The 27,728-nt window shown below is 38.6% G+C and overlaps 2 long non-coding RNA genes across 3 annotated transcripts in view; one reads left to right on the forward strand and one right to left on the reverse strand.

The window, feature by feature from the left end:
* LOC122222020 overlaps positions 1-27,728 on the reverse strand; it is a 49,826-nt gene that overhangs the window by 15,126 nt on the left and 6,972 nt on the right. The window lies entirely within an intron of this gene.
* On the forward strand, positions 5,508-27,697 carry LOC122222019. 2 transcript variants are annotated; one of them, XR_006203573.1, is made up of 3 exons: positions 5,508-5,683; positions 13,946-14,151; positions 27,427-27,697. It is a non-coding gene; the product is annotated as an uncharacterized LOC122222019 (long non-coding RNA). The 2 variants fall into 2 exon arrangements; XR_006203574.1 differs by lacking the exon at positions 27,427-27,697 and adding an exon at positions 14,955-15,353.

The following is a 27,728-nucleotide window of genomic DNA, read 5'->3' on the forward strand; positions in this document are numbered from 1 at the left end:
TGAGAAGACAAGTCATAGACTGGGAGTAAATATTTGTAAAAGACATATTTGATAAAGGACAGTTATCCAAAAAAATATAAGAACAAAAAAACCAAAATCTCTTAAAACTCAACAATAAGAAAACAAACAATGCTATTAGAAAATGGGCCAAAGACATTAACAAGACACCTCACCAAGGAAGGTATGTAGATGAAAAATAAGCACATGAAGAGATGTTCCATATCATAGGTGATCAGGTAAATGAAAATTAAAACAATAATAAGGAACCACTATAAACACCTATTAGAATGGTCAAAATCTGTAACACTGATAACAGGAACTCTCACTCATGGGTTTTGGGAATGCAAAATGGAATAGTCACTTTGGAAGATAGTTTGGTAGTTTCTTACAAAACTAAACAAATTCTTAACATACTGCCCAGCAGTTACCCTCCTTGATATTATCCAAAGAAGTTGAAGGTCCACACAAAAACCTGGACAAAGATGTTTATAGCAGCTCTATAGCTGCACAAGGATGTTTGCCAAAACGTGGAAATGATCAAGAAGTCCTTCAGTAGGTGAATGGATAAACTTTGGTATATCCAACAAAGGAATATTACTTAGTGCTAGAAAGAAATGAACTATCAAACCATGAAAATACATAAAGGAACCTTAAATGTGTATCACTAAGTGAACGAAGCCAATCTGAAAAGTTGAAAAATATTATAGTTGAAAAATATTCCAACTATATGACATTCTGGTAAAAGCAAAACTATAGAAATAATACAAAAAATCAAAAAAATATACAAAAAATATATTATAGTTGAAAAATATTCCAACTATATGACATTCTGGTAAAAGCAAAACTATAGAAATAATACAAAAAATCAGTGATTGCCAGGAGAAGGAGGGGTAGTGGGGTGGGCAAGAAATAGAGGATTTGGTGGGACAAAGAAAATTCTGTGTATGATACTGTAGTAATGGATACATGTCATTATACATTTCTCCAAATGTACAACATCAAGAGTGAACCATAAGGTAAATGTGGACCTTGGTAATTATGATGTATCAATGCAGGTCCATCAGTTGTAACAAATGTACCACTCTGGCGGGGGATGCTGATGATAGTGGAGGCTATGTTTGTGTCAGGGCAGAGGATATATGGGAAACCTATGGACCTTCCTTTCAATTTTGTTGTAAAACTAAAGCTCCTCTAAAAAATCCAAGTGCTGATAGGGGCTCTTGTACCCCAATGTTTATAGCAGCACTCTCAACAATAGCCAAATTATGGAAAGAGCCTAAATGTCCATCAACTGATGAATCGATAAAGAAATTGTGGTTTATATACACAATGGAATACTACTTGGAAATGAGAAAGAATGAAATATGGCCCTTTGTAGCAACATGGATGGAACTGGAGAGTGTGATGCTAAGTGAAATAAGCCATACAGAGAAAGACAGATACCATATGGTTTCACTCTTATGTGGATCCTGAGAAACGTAACAGAAACCCATGGGGGAGGGGAAGGAAAAAAAAAGAGGTTAGAGTGGAAGAGAGCCAAAGCATAAGAGACTCTTAAAAACTGAGAACAAACTGAGGGTTGATGGGGGGTGGGAGGGAGGGGAAGGTGGGTGATGGGTATTGAGGAGGGCACCTTTTGGGATGAGCACTGGGTGTTGTATGGAAACCAAGTTGACAATAAACTTCATATATTGAAAAGAAAAATCCAAGTGCTGAAAAAATAGCTAAAAGAGGCATCTTGATGTTTACCAAGCTAAAACATATATTATATATTATAAAGCATCAATAATTAAAACAGTGTGGTATTGACTCAGGATTAGACAAATTGATCAATGGAATAGAACAAATCTCCAGAAGAAAGCCTAGGTATATAGGGAGATTTAAAATATGATAATAATGATATCTCAAATCAGTGAGGTGAAAATGGACATTTTAATAAAGGGCATTAGCATCACTGGGTAGCCATTTAGGAAAGATAATATTCTATCTGTGCCTCATATTGTATATCAGTATAAACTCTGAATGTACTGAAGTATTTTAATTTTTTTAATGTTTATTTATTTCTGAGAGTGAGAGAGAGAGAGACAGAGAAAGACAGAGTATGAGCAGGGGAGGGACAGAGAGAGAGGGAGACACAGAATCTAAAGCAGGCTCCAGGCTCTGAGCTGCCAGCACAAGCCTGATGTGGGGCTCGAACTCACAGACTGCAAGATCATGACGTGTGCCAAGCTTGGACACTTAAGTGACTGAGCCACCCAGGCTCCCTGCACTGAAATATTTTAAATGTAAAAATAAAATAATAAACGTATTTATAGAATGGATGTGTGAATTCTTTCATAAACCGAAATTAGGAAACTATGTCTTGCATGGCAAACAAAACAAAAGCCAGAAGCCAATTCAAAAAGAAATCAGCAACTGGGAAAAACATTTGCAACCCTTAGAAAATGGGGGGTGGGGGTGGGGAATGAATAACATTTCCAAAGAACCCAAAAGAAAAACAGCTAAAAGATCTAAATAGAGACCCCCCCAAAAAAAATAAAAAGAAGAAAAGAAATACAAATGGTCCCTAAGCATGAAACAAGAGCACAATTTCACTTAGAGAGACTACATTGACATTCTGTCTCTCAACTACCATATGGCCAAAATTCCAAAAGTGTTCACAGCACACATTGTTGGCCAGACCGTGAGAAAAGAGGGGCTCTCCTGTCATGCTGGTGGGAGTACAAAATGATACATCTAGAAAAGGAAAATCTTCACTGCGTTTGGCAATGTCTACCAAAATTACAAAAGCATTTACCCACTGAACCAGAAATCTTACTTTGGAGACTCTCATTCTGGCATTGCTTGAAATAAGAAAAGATTGTGCAAGACAGGGAGAAAAAGTGAAATACATGTTCATATTCACTTGTATTTAGATAAAGTAACATCAAAAGGTTGAACAAAAAAGAAAATGGTTATCTATAGGGGAGATTTCTTAATATCTGCCTTTCATATCATTTTTATTTTGTAAATGTATTAATTATTTAAAAACCTCAATTAAACATTTATTTCTAGACTATTGTAATTTTTAAAATCCAACCAGTCTGCTGCCATCCTAACCACTTTCAAAAACTTTTTGATCAAAACATAAACCTATTGCATCAGATGAAAACTATTTTTTCATTGCCTTCAGGAAAAAAAAAAAGTCTCAATTCCATATGTGGCATATAAGACCCTTCCTGATTTGTTCTTCCATATATCAGTGTCTACCTACTTTCTTTGTCTTCATCCAGCAGATCTCATTTTTAACTTGCCGCTCTGGGCAGTTTCTATCCCATCCTTCCTCTCTCCCCCACACTGGTTTACATTTCTTAGTCATGTTTCCAAGTCATATTCTCTTTGTTTTTTTTTTCTCCTTCCTTTGCCTGAGTCCCTGGAGGGTAACGTAGTACATCTTAGTCTCTAGTCTTTGGCACACAGTAGGCATGTTTATCCTGCCTCTGGATGGGTGGCATAGACAGTGTGCCAGTTAGTAAGTTACTGTTTCTCAGCACCACATCCACCCTTCTCTACCCTACTTTGGGTCCCTGTGGGGTGGAAGGGTGCAAACGACGTATTTCTGCTTTGCCAGTGGCTCCTTCCTGGGTGCGTCCAATAGCAGTTGCCAGAGGGAGACTGCAAGGCTGCTGTGGAGAGAAGGGACTTGCTCCTTCCTTCCTATGGGTTTCCTTTCTTGTCAGTGGCCCCTCAGCCTCATTTCTTCACCCCAGTAAGCACCCATGTTCTGGTAACAGCAGCTGAATCCTGTTAGTTTTTCCCATACTCGAAAAACCAGCACATGACATCTCTCAAAATCCCCCGCTTCAGCTGAGTAGCACCACCTCCTCAGAGGTCTGACTCTCACCTCCACAGGGCTCCAAGCTTTTAAGTTGGAATAATTATAGCCTCTTCCCTTGGTTCCCTCGACCAAAGGGCTTGAAGCTGCTCTTTGCAGTTGCTACCTTCGTAATACCTCAGAGTTCCTTTGCCTTTTCGGTTTTTCAAAACCTAACAAACCTTTATATCAAATTCTCTCTGTTAAAATAGCCAGTGTGGCTTCTGTCTCTTGCCTGGAGCCTGGGTGAAGCTGTTCATGCTCAGCATATCTACACCTGTTCCTGCTGTGACCTCAGACGGGATTTCTCCTCACCACTTGCTGCACCAATGAGTCCTGGGGTAATTAACACCTCTGGTTCTGTACCACCTCCACAGAATCCTCCACATATTGAATAAGCTGATGGTTTCGCTATCTGGGGCTCAGTGGAGAGAAGGACCAGATCTCAGCAGTTTCAAGCATGGCTTCTCTTCTCTGTCTTTTGCTATTTTGTTCTAATTCCTATCTCAAAGGACCCACACTCATTTTGGTTTAATTCAAGTGTCCAAGTACCCTCTACCCTTGACCATTTTATCTGTCTCCTTCAGGTATCCCATGTTTCAAAAAATATGCAGTTTTTGAAAATTTTCTCATACATAACAAGCACAGCAGAGGGACAGTAACCATAGTACACAGTATTTATTAAGCATTTATCATAAACCATAAAGGTGAGAGATCCTCCTTTAATCCTCAAATCAATCTTATTTTATAGGTGAGAAGGCTGAGACAAAGACAAGTACAATCATTTTCTCAGGGCCTTAGACAAAACCAAGATTTGGCCCAAGGCAGACTGACCTATCACTTCCTTAATAACCATCAGAGTAACATTAACTAGGGAGATATCAGTTGATTTTCAAAAGACAATGGGGCTATGAAATCTTAACTAGAATTACATTGGGGTAGGTGTGCATGTAGAAGGTATATAAGCTCTAGATTTTGAGTGGCATGAATATTTAGAATTTGGGAAAGAAAAAAAAATCATCTGTGAGGCTTTTCTGCAACATTGTAAAACCAGAGGTCAAGAGTGGGGGAAGGGAGGCACTGTCATAGAGAAAAATATATACAACTGCCCATTTCTCTTGGCAGTACCTGGATGATTGCTAGCTCCTGGCATTAATCACCTGTCAGAAATTACCTTCCCCACACCTGACACCCCTACCTTGACAATTTTTGCCTCCTTGCTCATGAGTGATGGGATGATGGTTAGGCCCTATCCATCATGCATTTTGATCAGACTGTCATTCCTAGGTGACTCACATATCCTGGCTGGGACTAGGCCCCAAAGATGTCAGCCCCAAAGTGATATCTTGTGATGGTTGGGTACATGGTTCTGGGAGCAGATTGATGGTAATCAGGGTTTGCTGTATGTCAGCACCAGGTTGCCTGCTATGACACATGAGCTGTGCACTCATATAAAAGTACAGTGTATAGATGATGCTGGCCTGGGCATACCTCTTTAGCATAAGGATGAGCCTAATTGGATAAGTGCTCAGCTGTGCCTCTTTTGAGGTCAAGGACGGGTCAGAGAAGGACAGAATTCTAAACTAGTAAGAAGGCAGAATTTCTATGTTGTGTGAACAAATGACTCATAATGCCTATTGATGCCAATCTTGGAAACACAAGAATTGAAAGTGTTAGAGAAGGTCTATAGGACTCTGAAGACCAAAACCCCAATGTAGAAAGATGGGGAGAGTGAAATCAGAAACATCCAAGAATGGACCTTGCTTTCAGAAGAAATAACAGTTTGCAGTTAGCATTATATGCTTTGGGTAATTAATTTCATAATTCAAGGTCAGTGAAATCTTTCTTCAATGAGGAAGACCAAAGACATTATGGTTATGATTATGATTATGATTATTATATTTTTAACCATTTCAGTGTCCCTGATTTGTAATCAGCATTAAGTACTGCTGCTCTCTTTCCTTCTTGAAACATTTTTCTCCTCCTCATCATCATTTATTTAATAACCTAGACCAACCTGAAATTCCTTCTCCTGTCTTGAATCCTTATTGAGCCATTCTTATTTAAATTTATTTTGTGGTTTTGGTCTTATTATATAACTCTGTACTTTATTTTCATAGTACACTTTACTAGGTATGTTTTATTAGGACAGGAGTTTTTATAAACCTGTCATCTAAATGTATCGTTGTGTTTGTACCATTTCTCTCCTAGTTGATTAGGAGGTTTTTGCGATTAGGGATTATATATTATATTTTATCCATTTAGCCCTAGTGTATACTTTGGGAATGTTTATTGATTGATAATATTTATGCTTTTGTCCCTGACAACACCTAACACAGGGCTAGGTACATGCTTATGGACAGGTTCAGGTAGGGACTGATGTCTTGTTTAGAACTGTGTCAGCAAGCCTTCCATAGGACATATTCTGCACCTCTTTCTAGATACACAGATGCTATTTCTATTCTCGAGGTCACGGAATCCAGCAAATTGAAAACATTTCTTGGGTCTTACTCAGTAAACTCTTTGCAGTTGAAATGGTATCTGTTTCAAATGCCACTTATAGAAGCCAATAATAATACAAGAGCTTGATCTTGACAGCAGAGAAATGTGTTAACTTTCCCAATGTGCCCTATTTACTGTAATCTTGAGTGAATTTCACTTTTTTTTTTCTTCTTTACTACCACTACTTCAAACTCTCTCATTTGAAGAGTAATTTCTTTGGAATACTGCCCAGGTTAACCAGGGGCCTCTTTTCCCATTTTGGCTCCTAATGTTGTCCTTAAACTGTCCTTAATTTCTTCTTACTTTTCTAATGCTTACTAATAATCTCTTGTTCTTTTACTCTGTTCACTCCCTCACTCATTCACTCACACATTCTTTCACACACCAGCTGTTGCCACTGACACTCCTTGTTTTACCTTTTACTAGCTATGTGATTTTGGCTTTCTCTGTGACTCAACACATCCATAAAATAGGGAAAATAACAGTTCTGCCTTATAGGGTTATTATGAAGAATAAATAGTTGTGTGTGTGTGTGTGTGTGTGTGTGTGTGTGTGTGTGTGTACTGTCTAAGTATGTAGCACTTAGAATCCTATGGTCAAAATATCTGAGAAACCTTAAACTGAGCAGGTTAGCATTCCCTACTGTTCATACCCCATTCTGGGTTTTGAATCATCTCTCATGGATTACTGCTATAGGTAAGTATACCTAGCACATTCTAAGGTTTGTTATTTTTATATTCAGAGAGAACTGAACCAAATGCATTGGAAAGGGAATTCTAAGCTTCCAGAGCATTATACCACCCCATATAGGCCAACAACAGATTAATATTCCTCAAACACAACTTTTATCACACTATTCTCCTCACAAAGCTTCTCTGGCAAAGGGAAGAGAACATTATGGCAGAGGACTGGCTGATGTGCAAATCCAAAGAGCTCAGCATAAACTCAGCTTCCATGAAACACTTGTTCATTCGTTGATCTGCTAACTTGTCCATGTCAGATAATGTACAAGTAGCTCTGTCTGTGATCATGATTCCCTGCTGGGTGCTAGGAATAGCAAATCTGAGATGCAGAAAAATGTAAAGGGAGCAGATTAAAAAAATTTTTTTTTAATTAGCAGGTGTTAAGCTAGCATTCCCAAACTGAATCCTGAGGAATTCTTGGAATATTATATAAGGAAAGAAGAATCCTATGGTCAAAATATCTGAGAAACCTTAAACTGAGCAGGTTAGCATTCCCTATTGTTCATTATGGGTTTTGAATCATCTCTCATGGATTACTGCTATAATCACTTGCTTCGACTCTCTGCCTTTCATTCTTTCCCTTTCTAGTCCAACCCTTCTACTCTTGACAGAAGAGTCTTTCTAAGACATAGATCTGGTCACACCACTTCCTTGTTTGAAACCATTGGCAGCTCCTCATTACCTATAGCATCGAATCCAAATTTTTTAGAATGTTTTACAAACACTTCAGGATCTGGGCCACAAACTGTGTTTCCAATCTCTTCTCCAATCTCCCTCTTCAAATATACCCTATACTCTGTTCACAGAGATTTGCAATTCCTTGACATTCCATGGACACCCATTGCTTCTGGTCATACTATTTTCACTGCCTGGAATGACATTATCTTGTTCTTCGTACAAACTTAGTTAATCCTCATAGCAACACTACAGGGTATGTACTATTATTATCCCATTTAACAGTTGAGTAAGCTGGGGTGAATAATTGTTGAGTAACTTGGTAGAGGTTATACAGGTCATAAAGTAATTGATTTGAACCCAGACAGTCTAGCTTTGAAGCCAATGCCTTTAAGCCTTTGGCTTCCCTGCATCTGGGAAGCTGACAGAGAGAGACAGGTAAACTACTAATCCAGTTCAAGTTAAGCTCCTTTTGACCAAATATACATTCTACTCCTCCTTCCAGAAGAAAACATAAATTATTATGTTTTCTCTTACTACGTGCATACATATAATGTTATATGTACACACTGTAACTTCTTATCGTCCTCAACAGCAATGCCTGTTCAGTTGTTTGCCCCACAGGGCTGTGAGTTCCTTATGAATAGAGATATTTTAGAAATATTCTGACATCAATCTCTATTTTAACAGCCAGGCACAACACCTTAAGTTTCATGTTAGATACTTAAATCTTTATGGAGGTGAATTAAAATGAATCTGCTTGAAGGTAATAGGAGGCCCTGGTGACAGCTTGGTTATGATTCTGCCCAACAGTTCCCAGACACACGACTGATAAATGCAAACTCCTTGTCAAAAATGACAGTGTCTGGTAAGCTATGTGCTGCAAGCTTTTCTGAACTGTAAATGTCACAGCAAGGTTTAGAAATGTAACTCAAAATACTTTTGAGAAAGTCTACCTTAGTCAAGAACTCTTCCCCCCAAAGTGGCCTTGGAAAATCAATTTGGCTTCCTGTCTGAGATGTGTTGGTCACTTCTAATAAATGTAGGTGTCTTTGGTATGCAGAAGCTCTTCCACAATCCTTTCAATATCAGAATCAATCCCAAGTGCCTAGATCTGGCTTCTGTTCAGTGTTGCAGGTCATGTGAAGAGCTCTCCAACAATCTAGAAGGCAAGATTCACACACACATTTGACATCTACTGAGCACCTCTTACACACTGGGCTCTGTTCTCAGGCCAAGGATACAGAAATGGACAAGACACAGCCATTATTCTAAAAATAGTTCACAGTCTTACAGAAGGCAGGCAAGGAAGTCAATATTATGGTATGTCACATTGTAGAGCCATGTGACAGGCTGTTTAGAGAACAAGAGGGGGTCTCTAACCCTGTGGGATTAAGAGGCTTTCAAAGTAGCTTAGTTTTGTAGGGGATGCTTGGTTTGGGACTTTAAGGTAATAGAAATAAGTCAGAAAACAGAAAAATTCAATTGCATTGCTAATTCTTCCCCCCTATATCTCTTGAATGCGTCTGCTATTATCCCTTTTTTTGGTCTGCCAGAATAGCCTAAGTAACTGTTCCACCCACTTTCTCTATTGTCTTTCTTTTATTCATTCATCACACAAAGCCAGAACAATCTTTTTAAAACATAAATTAAGCCATGTTACAACTTTGCTTAAATCTAACCGATAACTTTTGATTGCACTTGGAATAAAACTCCTTGCTATGAGCTATAGGACTGCTTGATCTGAAGCTACCTCTTCACCTTCACCTCATGCTATGTCCTCCACACCATACTCCAGCCACACTGGCCTTTATTAATTCACCGAACTTTAGAAAATCTTCCATACTTAGAACTTGTATATGTTTTTTTCTTGGCCAGGAAGTCTTTGTCCCAGGTCTTCACCTGGCACATACCAAATGTCACCACCTCACACTCATCATTCCCTTTTGTCTCTATGTTAACCCTCTGTTTATTTTCCCTTCCCAGCACCTATCACAATCTATAATTATTTTATTTATATTTATTTATTTATTGTTGTTGTTAGTGTGTGTGGGGGTGTTCTGTTTCTTTGTTATCCCCACTCTACCATAAATTGCATGAGGCCTTGGATCATGTTGCCTTGCTCACCATTTATTATTAGCCCTTGGCTCAGTGTCTGACACACAGTATATACCCCCAAAATATTTATTAAATCAGTAAAGGAAGGCAAGGGGGCTTGCAGACACAGTCCACTTAAGATCTACAATAATTAATTGTGATACATTTGTGGTGATGGGGGGATGTATGAGTGTTAGGACATGAGATTGAAGAGGCAGCCAAGGGTTAGGTTGTGAAGAATCTTTTCTGCCATTCAGAGTAGTGACAACGTCATCCTCAAATGATGGGGAACTGCTGAGGAATGGTAGAGCAGTGAGTGTCTTGACATATAATGAAGTTTTAATGTTTTGTCCAAGGTTACCCATGTAAGAAAATATGATCTTGGGAACAAATAATGCTTAGCAATTGCCACTCACTTCTCTATGGACTTCTGCAGGATTTTGAAAGAAAATGCTTTATTCTACCATTGGCCTAAACACAGCAATCATTTCTTATTCCTTGATAATTGCTAACTATATTATTGCTTTTTTTTCTTCTTCCAGTGAGGGATAACTTTGGAAAAAGGCAGTAGGTAGAGCACTTTCTGATCCTATTTGTTAAATGGTACAAACATTCAAGAAAAAGTATGACCACTGTACACCATTCTTTGCCTCTATTCCCACCTGAAACATAAGACAAAATTTATATGTAATCACTTGTCATTTTCACACTCTGACAAACTCTTCTAATATTTCTATTACCAAAACACTGTAAAGTGTACTAAATACACATGAGATAGTGAAGATTTTATGTTGCTTTCTAAACCGACTCTATTGCAAAAGAACCAAGCTAGCCAGCTAGGTCTCCCAAGATATATTTTTGCAAGGGTTCGGATAACATACAGTGTGTTCTGGGTTCTCCCTCTGCCCAACCCCAATTATTTGAACAAAGATGTCCTTTTGATTAATTTCTACAAGTTTCAGCTTTACTTAGGAAAGTCATCTGCTTTGGGTATTTTTCTAGGAAAAGCAACATGTTGAATCTGAAAAAAATTTTCACTTGGACAATATTTATCAAAAAGTAAATTATTAAGAGAGTCACATATTAATGACCTAAATGGAGTCCTATTATATCCTTAGAATATATCTGGTGTAATTGAGCAGTGCTACCTAAGAACCTGCTAATTTTAAACTCAGACCACAAGTTAACAAATTTGCTAATACCCTTAAATCTAATTCCTGGCAATGAATTATATATATATATTTTGTCTTTCCATCATTTACACCAAAGTTTTTAGAAATTCTACTAATAGTTTGATAGTTTTTCTACCAAATTTAAACAGAAATAATTCCAAAGTATTAAACAGAAGATTTGATTTTTAGCTTTTATTAGCCATAGTTTTTATATCTGAGACACTTCTAATACCTCTTGCATCCTCATCAGAATCTAAACAGTTCCAAAGAATATGTACAAATACTCAACTTAAACACCTCCTTCCTACCTGGTCCCCAAAGCAAAAGATGGTAATTGTTTGGGGACAATTTCTCTTCAGGAGACCATCTGGATCTACTCCTTGGGGCAGCACAACAGACCTTTGTTCTTGATTATCTTATCAGTTCCTCTAGTTGGATGCATCACATAGAAAACTTTCCTATATGAAAAACTAGAGGAATTCAGGATCAAAATATGGGCCTTTTGCATATATTTTATTGGAGTCCAAATTCATATTAGATTTCACAGGATATAACATATCTGGACCTATAAGGCTATGAAACACTTTTGCTTTTAGTGCTATGAATTTCTCAACAAGATTTGAACATTTCTGCTACAGTAAACATTTAGCTGCACTAAAGTAGCTCCCACAAGGTAGCTCACTGTGTTTCCATCAACACTGAGCATGCTCTTCACTCTGGAAGAAGGTGAAAGTCTATGACATGGTAAGTGGGAGTGGGGAGTCCAGACTTCACTTTCCACTTTCATTTTTCAAGAGCAAACCTGTTATTGTCAAGTAACTCTGAAATTCCACTTTGAGATGAAACTGAAATTGAGCTCTGAAAACCTCCATTGAAAAGCACCAAATTACAGATGAATTTATGTTTAAATACCAGACTCACTTGCTTTCTGATAATTCCTTATAGATGAAGAGAGGGAAATGTGTGCGTGGAATCTGGGATGACCATTTAGCCCATCCCTCTTTCTCCAGTCATAACCTTATTGATTTCCCCAACACTATGGCATTTTATATGCCATAAGTAGTATGTGTATCTTCTATTGGCAAGTTGTTACAGGCCATACAACAAAGAGTGATGTTTAAATGATCTTCCTTTCATTTAACCTAGCTAAAAATATTGAATATTTCAATTATCTAAACATGATACAATGTTGTATTGAATATGAATGTTTAGAATGAAATTAGAAGGTATATCACAGATTTCCCATCAAAGACCATACCAGATGGCTTTGGAAGGAAAAGACAGTAAGAAGCATGGCTAGTTTGGGAGAAGGAGCATTTCAATTCCAATAAAGCATTTTGGGAAGTATGAGATTTTTATAAATCTCCTACTATAAAACCCTTTCTTAAGTGAACCCAAATATTTGGTTTACACTGAAATATTTATTGTTAAATTACTTAGTTCTCATAATCAGAAGATAGAACATTTCTTTTAAAACAATGACTTCTTTTAATCTTATTTTAAAGCCAATTCTAAGTCTTAGTCAATTAAATAGGCTCTGCTAACAGGTACATTCCAGGCTACAAAGACAGCAGATAGGAAATGACCAACTCAGTGAGTGCTATGAGAGAGGACAGTGTTGATCATTTCCTTCTGGCCTCTCCATGTCCACTCTGAGTTCTTCTCCTATCCTACTCTGTGCCCTGTAAGGCTGATACATGTGGACAGCACTGACAGGTGCCCTTGCCCACAGGCTTTCAGTTGGTTCTACCAATAAGAGGCACTAGCAGTTGACAGAGGGTGGGAAGAAATAAAAATGAGAGAGGTTTCTCTCAGCTCCACCCCTGCCAGGTCATAGTGGGCTGGCCTAGTCTCTATACCAGACGGTAATTCTTTCTACACAGCGACCCTCAGTGGGTTTTTGAAACTGTTCTTCCCTGTTACTTTTTCAGAGTAGTAACTGTGCCCACTACTATTAGACCCTAGGTCCTGTACAATTTATTTTTCCAAGCCCCATCCTATCTTTGAAATATTTCTATACTACACTCAACTCAATTATGAAGTTTGAATGTGCCTTTTCTTTCTTGCTGATAAAAAGACCGGAGGGCTCATGAACTAGTAGTACAATCACATTCTCAGAAATGTGGCAGGCTCAAGGTCCTTTTGCACAAACTTTTAAAAAATATAGACTTCATGTTTAATAAAAGTTTTAGGTTTGTGCAAAATTGAGAGGAAGATACAGAGATTTCTCATATATCCTCTGTTCCCATCCATGCATAGCCTCCCCCATCATCAATATCCCCCACCAAGTGATACCATGCTTTCACAGAAAATGAATATAGAAAAAATATAATGATTGATGCATGCCATTATACATTCATCCAAACCCATTGAATGTACATTACCAAGAGAGAACCCTAATGTAGGCTGTGGACTTCGGCTGATAATCATGTGTCAATGTAGGTTCATCAATTATAACAAATGTACCATTCTGGTGGGGGATGTTGATAATGGGAGGGGCTATGCATATTTAGGGGCAGAAGGTATATAGGAAATCTCTGTACTTCCTCTTAATTTTGCTGTGAACCTAAAACTGCTCTAAAAACACAAAGTCTTTAGAAAAGAAAAACATTAACAATTTATTTTAAATTTCAGGAGTTTATAAGAAATTCAATGATGTTGGGGTGCCTAAGTGGCTCAGTCAGTTAAGTGTCTGGCTTTTGGTTTCAGCTCAGGTCATGATATTGTGGTTTCATGAGTTCAAGCCCTGCATCAGGCTCTGTGCTAGCAGCGTGAAGCCTGCTTGGGATTCTCTGTCGCCTCTTTCTCTGCCCCTCCACCACTTGCATTGTCTCTTCCTCTCTCAAAATAACAAATTAATTTAAAAAAAAAGAAATTCAATGATATCTATATTTCCACTACAGAATAAAATCTTCTGCCTAAATGAGAGACAATAAGGAAGAATTGAGAATAAACCCAAAGGGATATACAAAACCAACAAATTCCTGTTTTCCTGTTGGTGGAAGTGTTTTTAACAAAACTAGTTTCGATGGTCTGAAAACAAGAGAGAAGGCTCTGAGCATGCTGCTTCGCCATGAATCCTAGGACCCAAGAATATCTGGAATACAAGGTATCTGAGATATTTTCTTACATCCGTTTCCAGTTCTTGAATACCCGCATTGGCAATTCTGCCAAAGGATGGCTCAGCCTTTGTGAGCACATTTCTGGTACCTGGGAGCAACCTATAGCTTGAGGCAACTCAGTCCAATGTGAACTGATCTAATAATTTAGAAAACTCTTCCTTCCATTGAGCCTCAATCTGCCACCCTGTGGCTGCCATACACTGAATCTAGTTCAGCCCTGGAGGGCGGCATGGAGTGAGTCTAATCTGTCTTCCCCTGACAGCCTTTGCAAATGTGAAGACAGCAATCATGTTCACCCTACATTTTTTCATCCCCAGGCCCAAATCCCTAGTTCTCGGTGGTGGAGGCATGATCCTCTGGACATACACAATATTAATTTTATCAATGTGCTGAACTGAAAGTTGTGTTTGAGATGTGACCCGACCTAGCACAGAATGGTGCTATCCCGTTGTACATTCCAAATAGTGTATTTCTATCAATGCAGCCTCAAAATACATTATTTTTAAAACAGCCCCATTATACTGTTAAATGTTAGGAGTATGAAGGCATGGTTTTTAATATGATGGGTTAAGAGAACGTGGAAGAAGTTTTACAACATACCTACATATGTAGTGCATTCTATCAAAGTAGACAGAATGCTAAAATGATTAGGGTAGTAAAAACATAAATTGTGAAGTTTGAATTTCTTTGTGAATTTTTGTATACAAATTGGTGTTAAGGTGACTCACATAAAGGACCTAAGACATGGTGACAATCTGTCTTTCACCCAGTGCTAGTTCTCCTTTCCTAGGCATACAAGCTGTTTCAGAAACTCACCAGCAAAGTCCTATAGTCAGAAGACCTGAATTTCAGTCAAGTTCACTGAAGCCCTGAAGGTCAATTCATCCTTTGGAATTATTCTCTGTAAATTGGAGATAATAAACTTTGCCGACTTGTGATTATGAAATTAGAGAGTGTCAGGGACAATGCTGTGTAGAATCTAAAGCTCAATGCAGACAAACACTCCCCATGCAAGAGGAAGAGCAGGGACAGCTACAATGGTGTTCTTACGGTTACGGGCAGGGGAAAAGTTCTCTATTTGGTAACATTGCTGACCATTACCTAGCGCAGGTCTTGAGAGACGTTTGTTCTTTTTCTGACTTTACATATACACTAAAAGCCTGGTAATAAGGTCAAAATTACTCCACATAATTACAGGATTTTGTTTTCTGCCTTTTAAATGGCCCATTTGCATACCAGAAGAAGCTTGATCATTGGTAAGAAGATAAGCTGAAAAAGAAGGAGAAGCTTTATGTCTAAACTCTCATTCATTGAGCAACCACATGAAAGTAAAGTAAGAGAAACCAACTTTTCTTCCATTCCTGAGCTAGAGAGATACATATGCTAATGTTCTGGCTACTCTGTCCATTGAGTTTACCAACACTCAGCAGGGCCATTTTAAAGACAAGCCTCTGTGGAAACAGGAAGGAATGGAGAGGCATTTTCATAAGCATGTTGAATGTTGGCACCAGTACAATGTGTCCTTTGAATCGACCTGAGCACAAATTGACAAGGGAAGGCTTTCTGGAAGACAAGAGGAGGTGTCTGTGCCAAGCTGCAGCTCACTGAAGGCTTCTCTACTAACTTCTCAACCTGTTTATGAAGAGGACTATTTTTTTTTATGTGATAGTTTCTAAATCTGATATTTTCTATCTAACCAGGTGTAGAGATCAATGGAATCCTATTAATCCAATTGATATTTGACAGTTTTCAAGTAAAACTGAACCACATATGGAGTGCTAAAAGCATTCAGAATGATGCCTCAGTGCTGCCTAGAGATTCAGTGGTAGCTCAGAAGACCAAAAGATAGTTTCTGCAGTCATAGTGCCAACTTAATTACCACATTATTTAGACCAGGTTTAAATAACTTAAATGAGCTTATTTATTAGCTAGAATTGTCTAGAAAAAAAAGGAAAAGTTACAGCCATAGTCCAGTTCCTTTTAACACTCTCTCATCTGATTCTCTGTAGACCTTACAAGGTTGTCAGTATATGAATTACCATCCCTGTTTCCATATGTGTAATCTGAGTTCCAAAAGTATTAGACAGTTGCTTCAACACAAATGGAGTGTAAAATATATAGGTTTTCAAAAAGTTTTCTTGGAATGACTGAGTGGACTAAATGAGCAGTTAGCAATAGGCTCAGGTAGGGCTTGAGGCCAGCTCTGGGTTCCAAGTGTTTTCCCATTATACCACCATTGTTCAAATTTAAGAACTATGTAAACCATTTGCAAGGAAGGAAACTCTATTGGAATTAAATGTATTCTAATGTTATAATGGATAGTATGGCTCTGGTATTAACTTTCCAACATTCCTCAGTAAGAACCTGGTGAGATCATTTCACATTTTCTTTTGTCATTAAGGTTTTACATTGTCTGCTTGTTATATGCTCTTTGATTTTGCTTCATGCCATTCTGCACTTCACTTACAGCTTCCTCTTGTCATTAGCTTTTCAGAGCAATTGCAGAGAATTCTCCAGCCTTCCTTCAGCAATTGTGTCTCGTTCAGATTTTAAATTGATTTTTAGCTATTCACACTCTGCTAGTGTTCCTGCCTTCACAATTCATGATACTAGAACAGAGGGACAGGCTGTTAAACATACTGACTACAGTAACCTTATTTCTGTGTTTGTCCTGTGCTACAATCCCATTTTGCATCTTTGTATTTTGTGATCCACATTTCTGTACAGGTGCTGCCTTATGGAGTGTTGGGAATGAGGGGCAGGGTGACCACACTCTACTCCTCTGGTAGGGAACACTTGGAAGAAGTCTCAGAATAAAATAGGCCTTTCCTTGAAGCATCTGATACATGCTCCTTTCTCCTTTTGCCCATAATAGGGGATGTGGGCATTCCCTACTGTGGCACGTTTTTAGGTAATTGATGTTGCCACTTCAGATTAAGATGAAATTTTGGGTGTCAGCTATGAACTGCTTCAATGGCTGTGATCAGTTAGCTCTCAGTTTACCAATTTGTGTTCCACTGAGTTGAACAGTAAAAATCCTTGGTAGTTTACCTGAAAGGCCATGAAGATGACTTATGGGCCACAGCACACAATATTTCTTTTCTGTACTTTATCTAGACAAATAAGTGCTTATAACTCTGGATTCAGGAAAGACTGTTTATTCTTCAGAACTGACATCCCATTAAAAAGAAAATAAAGTAAGCATCAGGATTAGTCCCCTAAGCTTCCATCAACAATTTTGCCATGAATGTCTGTGTGTTTTTCCCCTGTCAGCTCCTGACACCCAAAATGCATTTTTCTATAGAAAATATCATGTTACTCTTTTTTCTCCCTTCTACATTTGCCAGTCTTCCCTGACCTCTCACAAAAATCAAGACTTACATCTTAAAAATCACAATAAAAGAATAAGAAATGAAAACTCTTGTGGAGTCAGAGTGATGGCAATACCTTTAGCAAAAACCTTGGAAAACAGGGACCTGGCACAGTCAGGCTGAGCACAATGACTTTAGGGAACCAAGGAGAAGTACGAGCTGAGGGAAAAACAAAGCTCTGTTTCACAGTGCTAAACAAATTTTACTGGAATAGGCAGCTTCTTCCTTATACTTACCAATCATATCAGCCTTTTAGTTATCACTTATGTGAAATGAAGTCAGAGAAACAAGGATACATTTTAGTTAGTCAAGTATATATAATTCAATGTGTCTAAGTCCTAGATTGCAGGAGAAAAGAATTTGGAAAACCAAAAGGCTTGTTATAGTAGGTAGCTCACTAGCTAGGATCTGGGAGATAGAATGGCTATGACAGATCTGGATTTTATCTGGGGATTTAATACCAAATCACCTAAATTTGTTCTTTACACTGAGCAACTGAGATTGAGGACAAAGTCATTGCTCTTTTCAGGCTGTCCCTGGTGCTTGTTTTTAACTGATAGCAATTGGATAAAACCGTTTGAAACGGGAGCTTTGTTATCCCCGTTTCTGGTCCACAGCCCTAAGGGATGGTCCTATTAGATCCTGTTGGGTGATCATAAAGAGAGAACCCATCTTGTCTTTGACTCCAAGGAGAACTCAGGAAGGTAGATGGGAAGAACAGAACACTCCTTTTGTTAAGAAAGAAAATACAGATAAAGAAGATGTGGTATGTGTATGCAATGGAATATTACTCAGCCATTAAAATAGGATGAAATCTTGTCATTTGTGACAACATAGATAGACCTAGAGGGTATTATGTTAAGTAAAATAAGTCAGAGAAAAACAAATACCATATGATTTCACTAATGTGTGAAATCTCAAAACCAAAACAAATGACAAATAAGCAGGAAAACAGGAACAGACTCATAAATACAAGAGAATTGGCGGTTGGCAAAGGAGAAGGGGAGGCAGGATGAGCGAACTAGGTACAGGGACTAACAGATACAAACTTCCAGTTATAAAACGCATAAGTCACAGAAATGAAAAGTACAGCATAGGGAATATAGCCAATAATATTGTAATAGTGCTGTAAGGTGATAGGTGATTATACTTACAACAGTGAGCACGGAGTAATGTATAGAATTTTTGAATTACAGTGTTATAAACCTGAAACTAATATATTAACTATGCTTCAGTAATAATAAAAAATTGAAAAAAAGGGTACAGATTTTTATCAGAGCACAGGATGCTGCAAGACAGAGGCAGGTGTTCTAAGCGGCCTGGTATCAAGTGATTTAAATTTGTTTGCTGTTGTTGTTTAACTTTTATTTATTTTGAGATAGAGAAGAGAGTATGAGTCAGGCAGGGGCAGAGAGAGAGAAAATCCCAAGAGTCTCTGCACTAAAAAGTATGGAGCCTGATGCAGGGCTCAAACCCACAAACTACAAGATCATGACCTGAGCTGAAATCGGACGCTTCACTCACTGAGCCACCCAGGCACCCTGTTTGTTGTTCTTACTGATCATTTGTATTCCAGAATTCTTATACAGTAAACATATGTTCCTTACATCATTAAAAGGAGTAGTAAATTGAAATGGGTATTTGCAGAGTGTGTCTATAATGTTGCAATACTTAGGAAAATAATTCTCTATGAGGATTACCATACAAGTCATTCTGATGTCATAAGTCACTCTTACTGCTGCTAAGAGCCTAAAATCTGAGTTTGAAATTGGCTATGTTTTTCTTCAGGAATTTCATAAATACTGACCACTACCATGTGGCAGATACTTGTGTGAGCCCTGGATATATGATGAACAGGCACAGTCCTCAGTGAACTTACAGGAGCTAAAACTGGCAGGCATCACTCAGTTTCCTCTCTTGTAACATGGAAATAACCACATTTCAGTAGGTCATTGTGAAGATTAAATTATTTAACATATGTGAATTCTCCAAGGGCAGAGCAACTATTCAATTAAATGTAGGATCTGAGAGTGTTTGAAAGCAAAGATGAGCTATTAGAATTTCAGGAGATAAATATTAGCTTACTAACAGAAGACATCTGGTATGAAACCCATGTATCTATGTTACTTATTATGAGTTTACGAGAAAACACAGTAACTTGTTCAAATATAAGCTGTTGAATTTAGCTCCTATTTTGATTTACCTTTCCCACAGACCTATTGGTACGAAATATCCAAGTGATAGAATGCCGTTAACACTCACTTCTTTTCACCTGAGGGGCAAGTCAGTTTCTAGACATCCCAACTCTTCATGGTTCTACCTAGAAGATCAGATAGATGTCTTGGGAAAATTAACAAACTATTTCACTAATGTCTTTCTATGGTTTTAGCCACAGGCTCCTTTTTCATGGCAGCCTTTACATAGAGCCATGCGAATAGCAAACCACGTAGAAATGAATGAGAAAATGAAGACATTTAAAAAAGAAAGTCCATGAAAGGTGGCTATAAAAAAAGGAGGTTCAGATTTCCTTTTGCGGAAAACACATTTTAATTTCCCCCAGTCACTAAATTAAGTCATTCTACCCTGGGAAATGTTGTACCATTTTTCCCTCTGAAAGCTCCTTAAAAAAATAAAACAATCTTTTTAAAAAAAATCATTTTTCTTAAACTGACTCAGATAAATTCACCATCCAAACCCTCTTTTTCTGCATCTCCTCTCCACACTAGGTTCCCTGGGGCAGAGAGTTGTTTCCCAGAGTACCCAGGAAGCTCTGCCAGGTACTCGGCAGCCATTGGGCTTCCATGCACAGCAGAAGCCTCTTGTGTAAAATGAGTGCTTCCTTTCCAGCGGTCACAGAGCCTTTAGGACCCAGCCATGCACTGAGTAAGAATTGTGGCCGGCAGCTGAGCGGTGGAGTGTGGTACAGAGAAAGTGAACTAGGGGTTTTGGGTCAGGGGCCATCAATAGATGTACAAGTGGTTAAAAAACTTCTTTAAATTCTTGTAACTATATATTTCCACAATCTGTAAAATGGGAAGAATATTGTCTACTTCCTAGGGTTATGACTAGGATTAAATGAGAAAACATAGGTAGACAGTAAGCCTGGACAAATACTAGGTGATTTTTAAAATCTTAGTATTGCCTGGTACTATGGACTGAATTGTGTCCCTCCCCCAAATTCAAATACTGAAGTCCCAACCCAGTGTGACTGTATTTGGAGATACAGCTTTTAGGAGTAATTAAGGCTAAATAAGATCATAATAGTAGGATCCTACTCCTATAGGATTGGGGGCCTTGTAAGAAGAGGAAGGAAACACTTAATATAAGATCTATTGTCTTAGAAATGTTTAAGTATACAATATGACATTGTTAACTATAGGCACTATGCTGATGGTAAAACTCTAGGACTTTTTTGTCTTGCATAACTGAAACTTAAAACCTTTTGACTAATACCTCCCTGATTCTCCCTCCTCCTAGGTCCTGGCAACCACCATTCTACTCTTTGCTTCTGAGTGTGACTATTTTAATTAAGAGTTCTTATTATACATACATACATAATAATAACAATAATAATAAATAGAACAGGAGGAAACTTTTAGATGTGATGAATAGATTTATGGTATAGATTGTGGTAGTGGTTTAATGGGTGCATACTTATTTCCAAACCGATCAAGTTGTATACATTTGGTACATATATGCACAGCTCTTTGTGGTCAATCACACCATGACAGAGTGGTTAAAAAAAGAAAGAAGAAGAACAGCACAAGCACAAAGGAAAGGACATGTAAACACACAGCAAGAAGGTGGTTGCCTGTGAGCCAGGAAGAGAGCTCTCACCAGAATCTGACCATATTAGCACCCGGATCTCAGGCTTCCTTGCAAAACTGAGAGAAATAAATGTCTGTTGTTTAAGTCACCTAGTCCATCTATGGTATTTTATTACAGTATAATCTTGCACTTACCCCTTTTGCCAAACATACCACCTTGAAATTCTCTTCCTTCAGCTCTTACAACTAGTATTATGCAGTTGTTAAGAGCCACTCTAGACATTTACCAACTGTGTGAGCTTGGGCAATATGTTTAACCTCCTTGTGCCTCAGTTTCCCATCTTTGAAGCAGGTTAATAATAATACCAACCATATGGGGTTGTTGTAGAGATGAATTTAGTTCATGGACATTCTGAATGAAAGGCAGATAAATAGCAGATTGTCATTCCTAGAATGTAAATCCTGTAATAGCAGAAACATTCGTCTTTTTTTTTTTTTTTTTTTTTTTTTTTTTTTTTTTTGCTTCCCAATGTATCTCAAGCACCTGGAATTGTGTTTGGCACATAGTCACACTACATAAATATTTCAGAGTGATTGAATCAATGGTCCTCCCACCTTTCTGACTGGCTTTCCAAGCTGTCTATAATTTAACCATACTTAAGCTTTCCAGCCTTATTTCCCTTTCTAATCAACTCAGAAATGTATAGCTATATTGACTGACTAGATATTTTTTTGTCTAAGTCCTACATTTCATATTTTATTTTCCTTGTTCCACCTATTTCTTCTACTTGCAATGTCTTGCCAATTTCCAACCTACCTCAGCCTCCTAAGTCCTACCCATCTTCAAGAGCATCTCAAACTGCATTCATGTTAGTAAGTGTTTATTAAATTTGATAGACCATCCTAACTTCCAGAAGATTCTTCAGCTCCCCTTTATATTCGCTATCTCTTACAAAGGTAAATGTGCAACTCCTCTACTTCCTGCTGCACACACAGACACACATAGTCACAAACATAGCATCCCAAAGGCTCCTTAAGGAACAGGAAGTGGGATTCTCAGGGTCTTACCTCCTCAGACCCTAAGAGCCCTCTCTGCTCTCAAATGGAAACATCTCATAAGGCCTGGTTTGGATTTCTTCAGCACCTCTTCACAACTTTCCCCAAGGAGTACTACTTTACCAAGACAGAGTAGAAATATCTAGACAAGGTTATCGTACATTAGAATTCACTGCTTCAGTTTGGGGAGTACTTTCTAATACAATTTGAGATGACCTTAGGAGAAACACAGAAGGTTATAAAGTTAGAATTGATTCTCAATGTGTGGGAGGTGATGCTCACAGATGAAGAGGATGCCCCCAACACCTTAGTTCTTTTTTCTGCCCTCCTCTACACAATCAAGTTCATGACTGCCTAGTGCATCCCTGGAAAATGAACAGGCTCTTTCTATTCTGAAAGTCATCAGAGATTATGCCAAAATTTAATGAAAAAGGGGCAAGAGGACAGAGAACAGAAGTATCTGAGAGACCCAGTTTCCTACAGTAGCTTGGCCTCCATGGAATTTGGATAGAAAGCTCTATAATAAGTTTGATATGTTTTTATTTTCTTCTCTCCCATGACTGTTCTGCTACCTATTCCCCTCCCTGAGATGTGCCCCCCCCCTTGTTAAAGTATATTTGTTTGATCAAATCCTAAGCCTGCTTACACAAACAGAAGGTGGAGGTTAATTAAGCATAGCTATTTGTTCTTCTGGGGAGACGAGAGGCTCTTCTCTACCAGTGCCCCCCAAAGACAACAATGATATCATTTCTACGTTCTTTTTTAATCTTTTTAAAAAAATGTCTATTTATTTTTGAGACAGAGTGTAAGCGGGGGGGAGGAGCAGACAGAGAGGGAGACACAGAGTATGAAGCAGGCTCCAGGCTCTGAGCTGTCAGCACAGAGCCTGACATGGGGCTCAAACTCATGGACCATGAGATCATGACTTGAGCTGAAGTCGGACACTTAACCAACTGAGTCACCCAGGCAACCCTCATTTCTCAGTTCTTAGAGCCTTTCCAACTTCTCACAGTTGTGAATGGATGCATTCTGAGGACACAGTTGCCACCTACTGGATTAAACATGCCTTTTCACCGTGGTAAATGGGTTGGAGTATAGTCTCATAATATCCAGAGACCTGAGGCTGTGGCTACAAAGTTGCTCCAATTTGCTCTCTGGGTCTGTCTCTGTTTGGCTACATTAATTCTGAACTAATTGTTGCCTTATCTAGGAATCTGATGAGTATCATAATTAAAGCACCTAAACTTGGGGCGCCTGGGTGGCTCAGTCAGTTGGGCGTCCGACTTCGGCTCAGGTCACGATCTCACGGTCCGTGAGTTCGAGGCATGCGTCGGGCTCTGGGCTGATGGCTCAGAGCCTGGAGCATGCTTCTGATTCTGTGTCTCCCTCTCTCTCTGCCCCTCCCCCGTTCATGCTCTGTCTCTCTCTGTCTCAAAAATAAATAAACGTTAAAAAAAAATAAAAAAATTTAAAAAAAGCACCTAAACTTATTTTCCCTGCCAGAATATTCATATCAACATTCCATTAACTCCCAGAGAAGGTAGACATCACACATAATTAGAAGCATTGCAATAATGCCAACCTACATTGATCTCATGTATTCTAGTGTACAGGGAACTTTCATACCTATAACTGCAGATTACACTCATTATAACTCACTCCATAAGGAAAGCCTGGAGACTATAATTAGCCCTTTTACAAATAAAGATTCTTAGACAGGTTGGCTAAGTGATTTTGGCTTATAAAATGGCAGAAGCAAATCTTCTGTTGAATAAACAGAGGGAAGGATCTCTTAGGAAGAGAGTGGGAAAATGTAAGTAGGTCCCAAAGAAGAATTTTATGAGGTGTTAGACAAAAAAAAAAAAAAAAAAAAAAAAAAAAAAGAAAGAAAGAAATCTGATTTACCTTGTATCAGATTGATTTAATTAATGTGTAAAGATTTCTAAATGAAATAACCTGTACCAGTCACCTTTCTGGTCTCTTTCAGTCTATTGATAGCCTGCCTGCCCTTCTGTTCTTACCACCACCAATATGCTGCAGGCACAGAAATCCAACCTAATAGTATTATGTCACGTCATGTCATCTTGGATCATATCCTATCATTTCTCCTGTGTAAAACCCTCTGATAGCTTTCCATTGCTCTTAGGATAACGTCCATGCCTTCACATTGCCGGTAATGAGAGCCTGCACATTCCCATCCCTAAAGGTCTGTTTCTGCTCTATCTTATCTCCCATTCATCCTCGCTCTCCCCAGTCCAGCCATACCTTCAGTTCTTTGAGTACTACTCCCCCTCCACATCCAGACTCAATTATAACTTCCTCTGGTAAGTATTTCCTGACCTTCCTAACTAGGATGAACAACACTCTTATGGGTTTGCATAGTCCCATGTCCCTGCCCTTGGAGAGCTTAGTAATTTCATGTTTATTTGTGTGATTAGTTGATCCATTTCTTGTTTTTCACCTACATGGAGAGGTAGAGGTGACTAGTTGGGCTCACTGTTGTATCCCCGTACCTGCCACCACACCTGGCATAAGTAGGCACTTAATAATTAATATTGACTGAATGAATGAACAAATGAGCAAATAAATGGAGAATGAAGGTGATCCTTCAAACTAATCCTCATTAACATGAAAATTCAATAGAAAGCTATGTCCCTCTTGGTAAGAATCCCATCTACTTCTAAATTTGTTAAAAAATTTTTATAAGTAAGAGTTTAGTCTTAAAGAACTACTAAGGACTTATGTAAATGTCTCCTCTTTTTTCATTTTCACTGGGAACAATCTACCTGGCCCTTTTCTTCTCCCTATCCCTCACTTTAGGAAGTAACCAAACCATTTTCTTTAAATGGCAGTGAAATACTGCTGGTGAGTAATTCCCTAGCAGGCAGCTCTTCAGGGTCAAAAACACTGCTCAAGTGCCCACCTGTGTGTGGGTTTTAGAATCACTCATCCTAATACTTGCAAGTGAGGACCTCAGTGGGGTCAGATGTTGAGCCTCTGAGGAAATGACCACCTTCTTCCAACTTCCCAGCTCTTTGTTAAGAACCCTACCTTGAGCTTATTTATACTGAGAAAAGCTTTTTCAGCAGACACACACCTCTTCCTGAACATCCTGAGAGTAAGCTGTGGGGTTTCCTCATGAAAGGGTCTGTTCATGCAGAGCTCAGTGAGTCTGACTCAGAAAGAAAAATGAGTAAAGGAACTTTTTCCCCCCAAAATACAGCTCTGTCCAAAGAATGTGCTGATAGAAGAGAGTTTTAAGGCAAAAGAGGCAAAGCAAATAAGAGGAAATGATCCAAAACCATGTTGAACAGAGTTTTCTTTCCAAAAGCAGATATGAGGGGCACCTGGGTGGCTCAGTCGGTTAAGCGTCTGACTTCGGCTCAGGTCATGATCTCGTGGTCCGTGAGTTCGAGCCCCGCGTCGGGCTCTGGGCTGATGGCTCAGAGCCTGGAGCCTGCTTCCGGTTCTGGGTCTCCCTCTCTCTCTCTGCCCGTCCCCCATTCATGCTCTGTCTCTCTCTGTCTCAAAAATAAATAAACGTTAAATTTTTTTTTTTCAAAAGCAGATATGAATGTATATTTTTCTGTTGGATTCCTTCAGAGAACTGGAGCTCAGCAGATTAACTGGCAGATTAACAATGGTCTTTAAGTTGCTAATTCTTGGTGAAGGGAAAGAAGACTTGAAATCGGCTAATTTGGGGCTGTTGTTGGTTAAGGCCAACATATTTGTGTCAGGAGTCAGGAAAGGATTAACTTTCCACTTGATCTGTGGATGTGCCTCAGGGGCAGTGAAGTTTTGAAGGAAACAGACCATTGGAGGATTTGTGTTTCGCTCCATCAGTTTGGACCTAAGAATCTAAGAAGACGCTTGTAGCACTGTCTTTCCTCTTAGCAGATTTTTTGCTCTGAATCATCGCAACATGTAAAGCCCTGACACCTAGGATATCCTGAGGGGGAAAGCAAGAGAGAAGGATGTAATTGTGCCAATTCATCTGGCCAGGAGACTGAGGGCACAATGTCCTTTGGGCAGAATAAATTGTTATTTTGGGACCTTGTGTTGATCATTTTGGCAGTAGTATCCTGGAGGGACAAATCCAGAGTTGCAGAAAGATGTTTGGGTGCCTGGGGCAGGAAGTCAATTAGTTCTAAAGCTCTCCTTTTTCCCACCCATATTTACACAGGGTGAATATCCATTAGAGTTCCAATTTAATGAACTGGTGTCTGGTTTACACCAGTTTAAAAAGCTTATGATTATATTGCCCAACTTAAAAAGCTTATGATTACATGCATGTAAATAAAAATAAATTATTACCTTTTATAGTTTGCAGTATTTCATTCACAGCAAAATGCTGAAATCAAAAAAAAATGTATGTATGTGTGCCTGTTCTGTAGTTGCCCAATGTTTCATGATATTTAAGTTCTGGTTCTCTTTGTCCCCAGTTTCTCTTCCCATATTTGATAAAAATCTTCACTTATTGTGTTTTAGAAAGAAACATTTTGTTGTTGTTGTTGTTGTTGTTGTTGTTTTATTTCTACAAGGCCATTTGGGTCTTATTTCCAATTACCATTGTAATACAACCTTGAATTTCTAGCTGCCATCCACCATCATTGTAAAGCTTAACACACTTCTCAGATTTAAAGGCTAAGAAATTCACAATGTAAGCACTTTCAACTCTGAAAGCAAAGAAACAAATGCTCCACCAATAAAATCTACTTTAGGAAATTTTCTTTTCTGGAAAGTCTTATTTCACTGTCCTAAATCTTTCAGACCACTATAGCTATATACCTTACTCTCTAGTCAGGCCCACCTGTCTGAGCTGTGGCCATCACACATGGCCCTGAGGTGAAACACAACAGAGACGGCAGCAGTATACGAGGTACAAACTGAACAGCAATGTCCTGAATCATTCAAGTTCACCAGGAGGATGGGGGTGTGGAGATTGAGGTATTGGGGCTATGTGACTCTATTTTTTTTTCCAGCTAATGATCTTATATTTTCTAAAGATTGTTGTCTACCAGCTTATGTTCCACTCTTCCTGCTCCTTTTCCTCCCCTTACCTTTCTAGACCATCTCTAATTAATGCAATAAAAGATCCACCACAATGGAAGTCGTGATGGAGGCTCTGGACTGGGCAAAGCCCTAATACAGAGGCAAAGTGCTCAAGGGACTGTGGAAGGAGAAAGATAAATGAGGTTTCTGTCCCCCCAGAATATGGACAAATGCCACCACATACAGCAAAAGACAGAATGGAGTTAACCACAGGAAGACAGGACTATTTCTTTTTTGTGTACTTTAGCACACACCTTTCATATGTAATCAACTGAAATAAAATAATATTTGCCTCACATTTTCCATTACATAATAGGT

Source organism: Panthera leo, chromosome B3, assembly GCF_018350215.1.
Source record: "Panthera leo isolate Ple1 chromosome B3, P.leo_Ple1_pat1.1, whole genome shotgun sequence".
In the NCBI taxonomy this organism is placed as follows: domain Eukaryota; kingdom Metazoa; phylum Chordata; class Mammalia; order Carnivora; family Felidae; genus Panthera; species Panthera leo.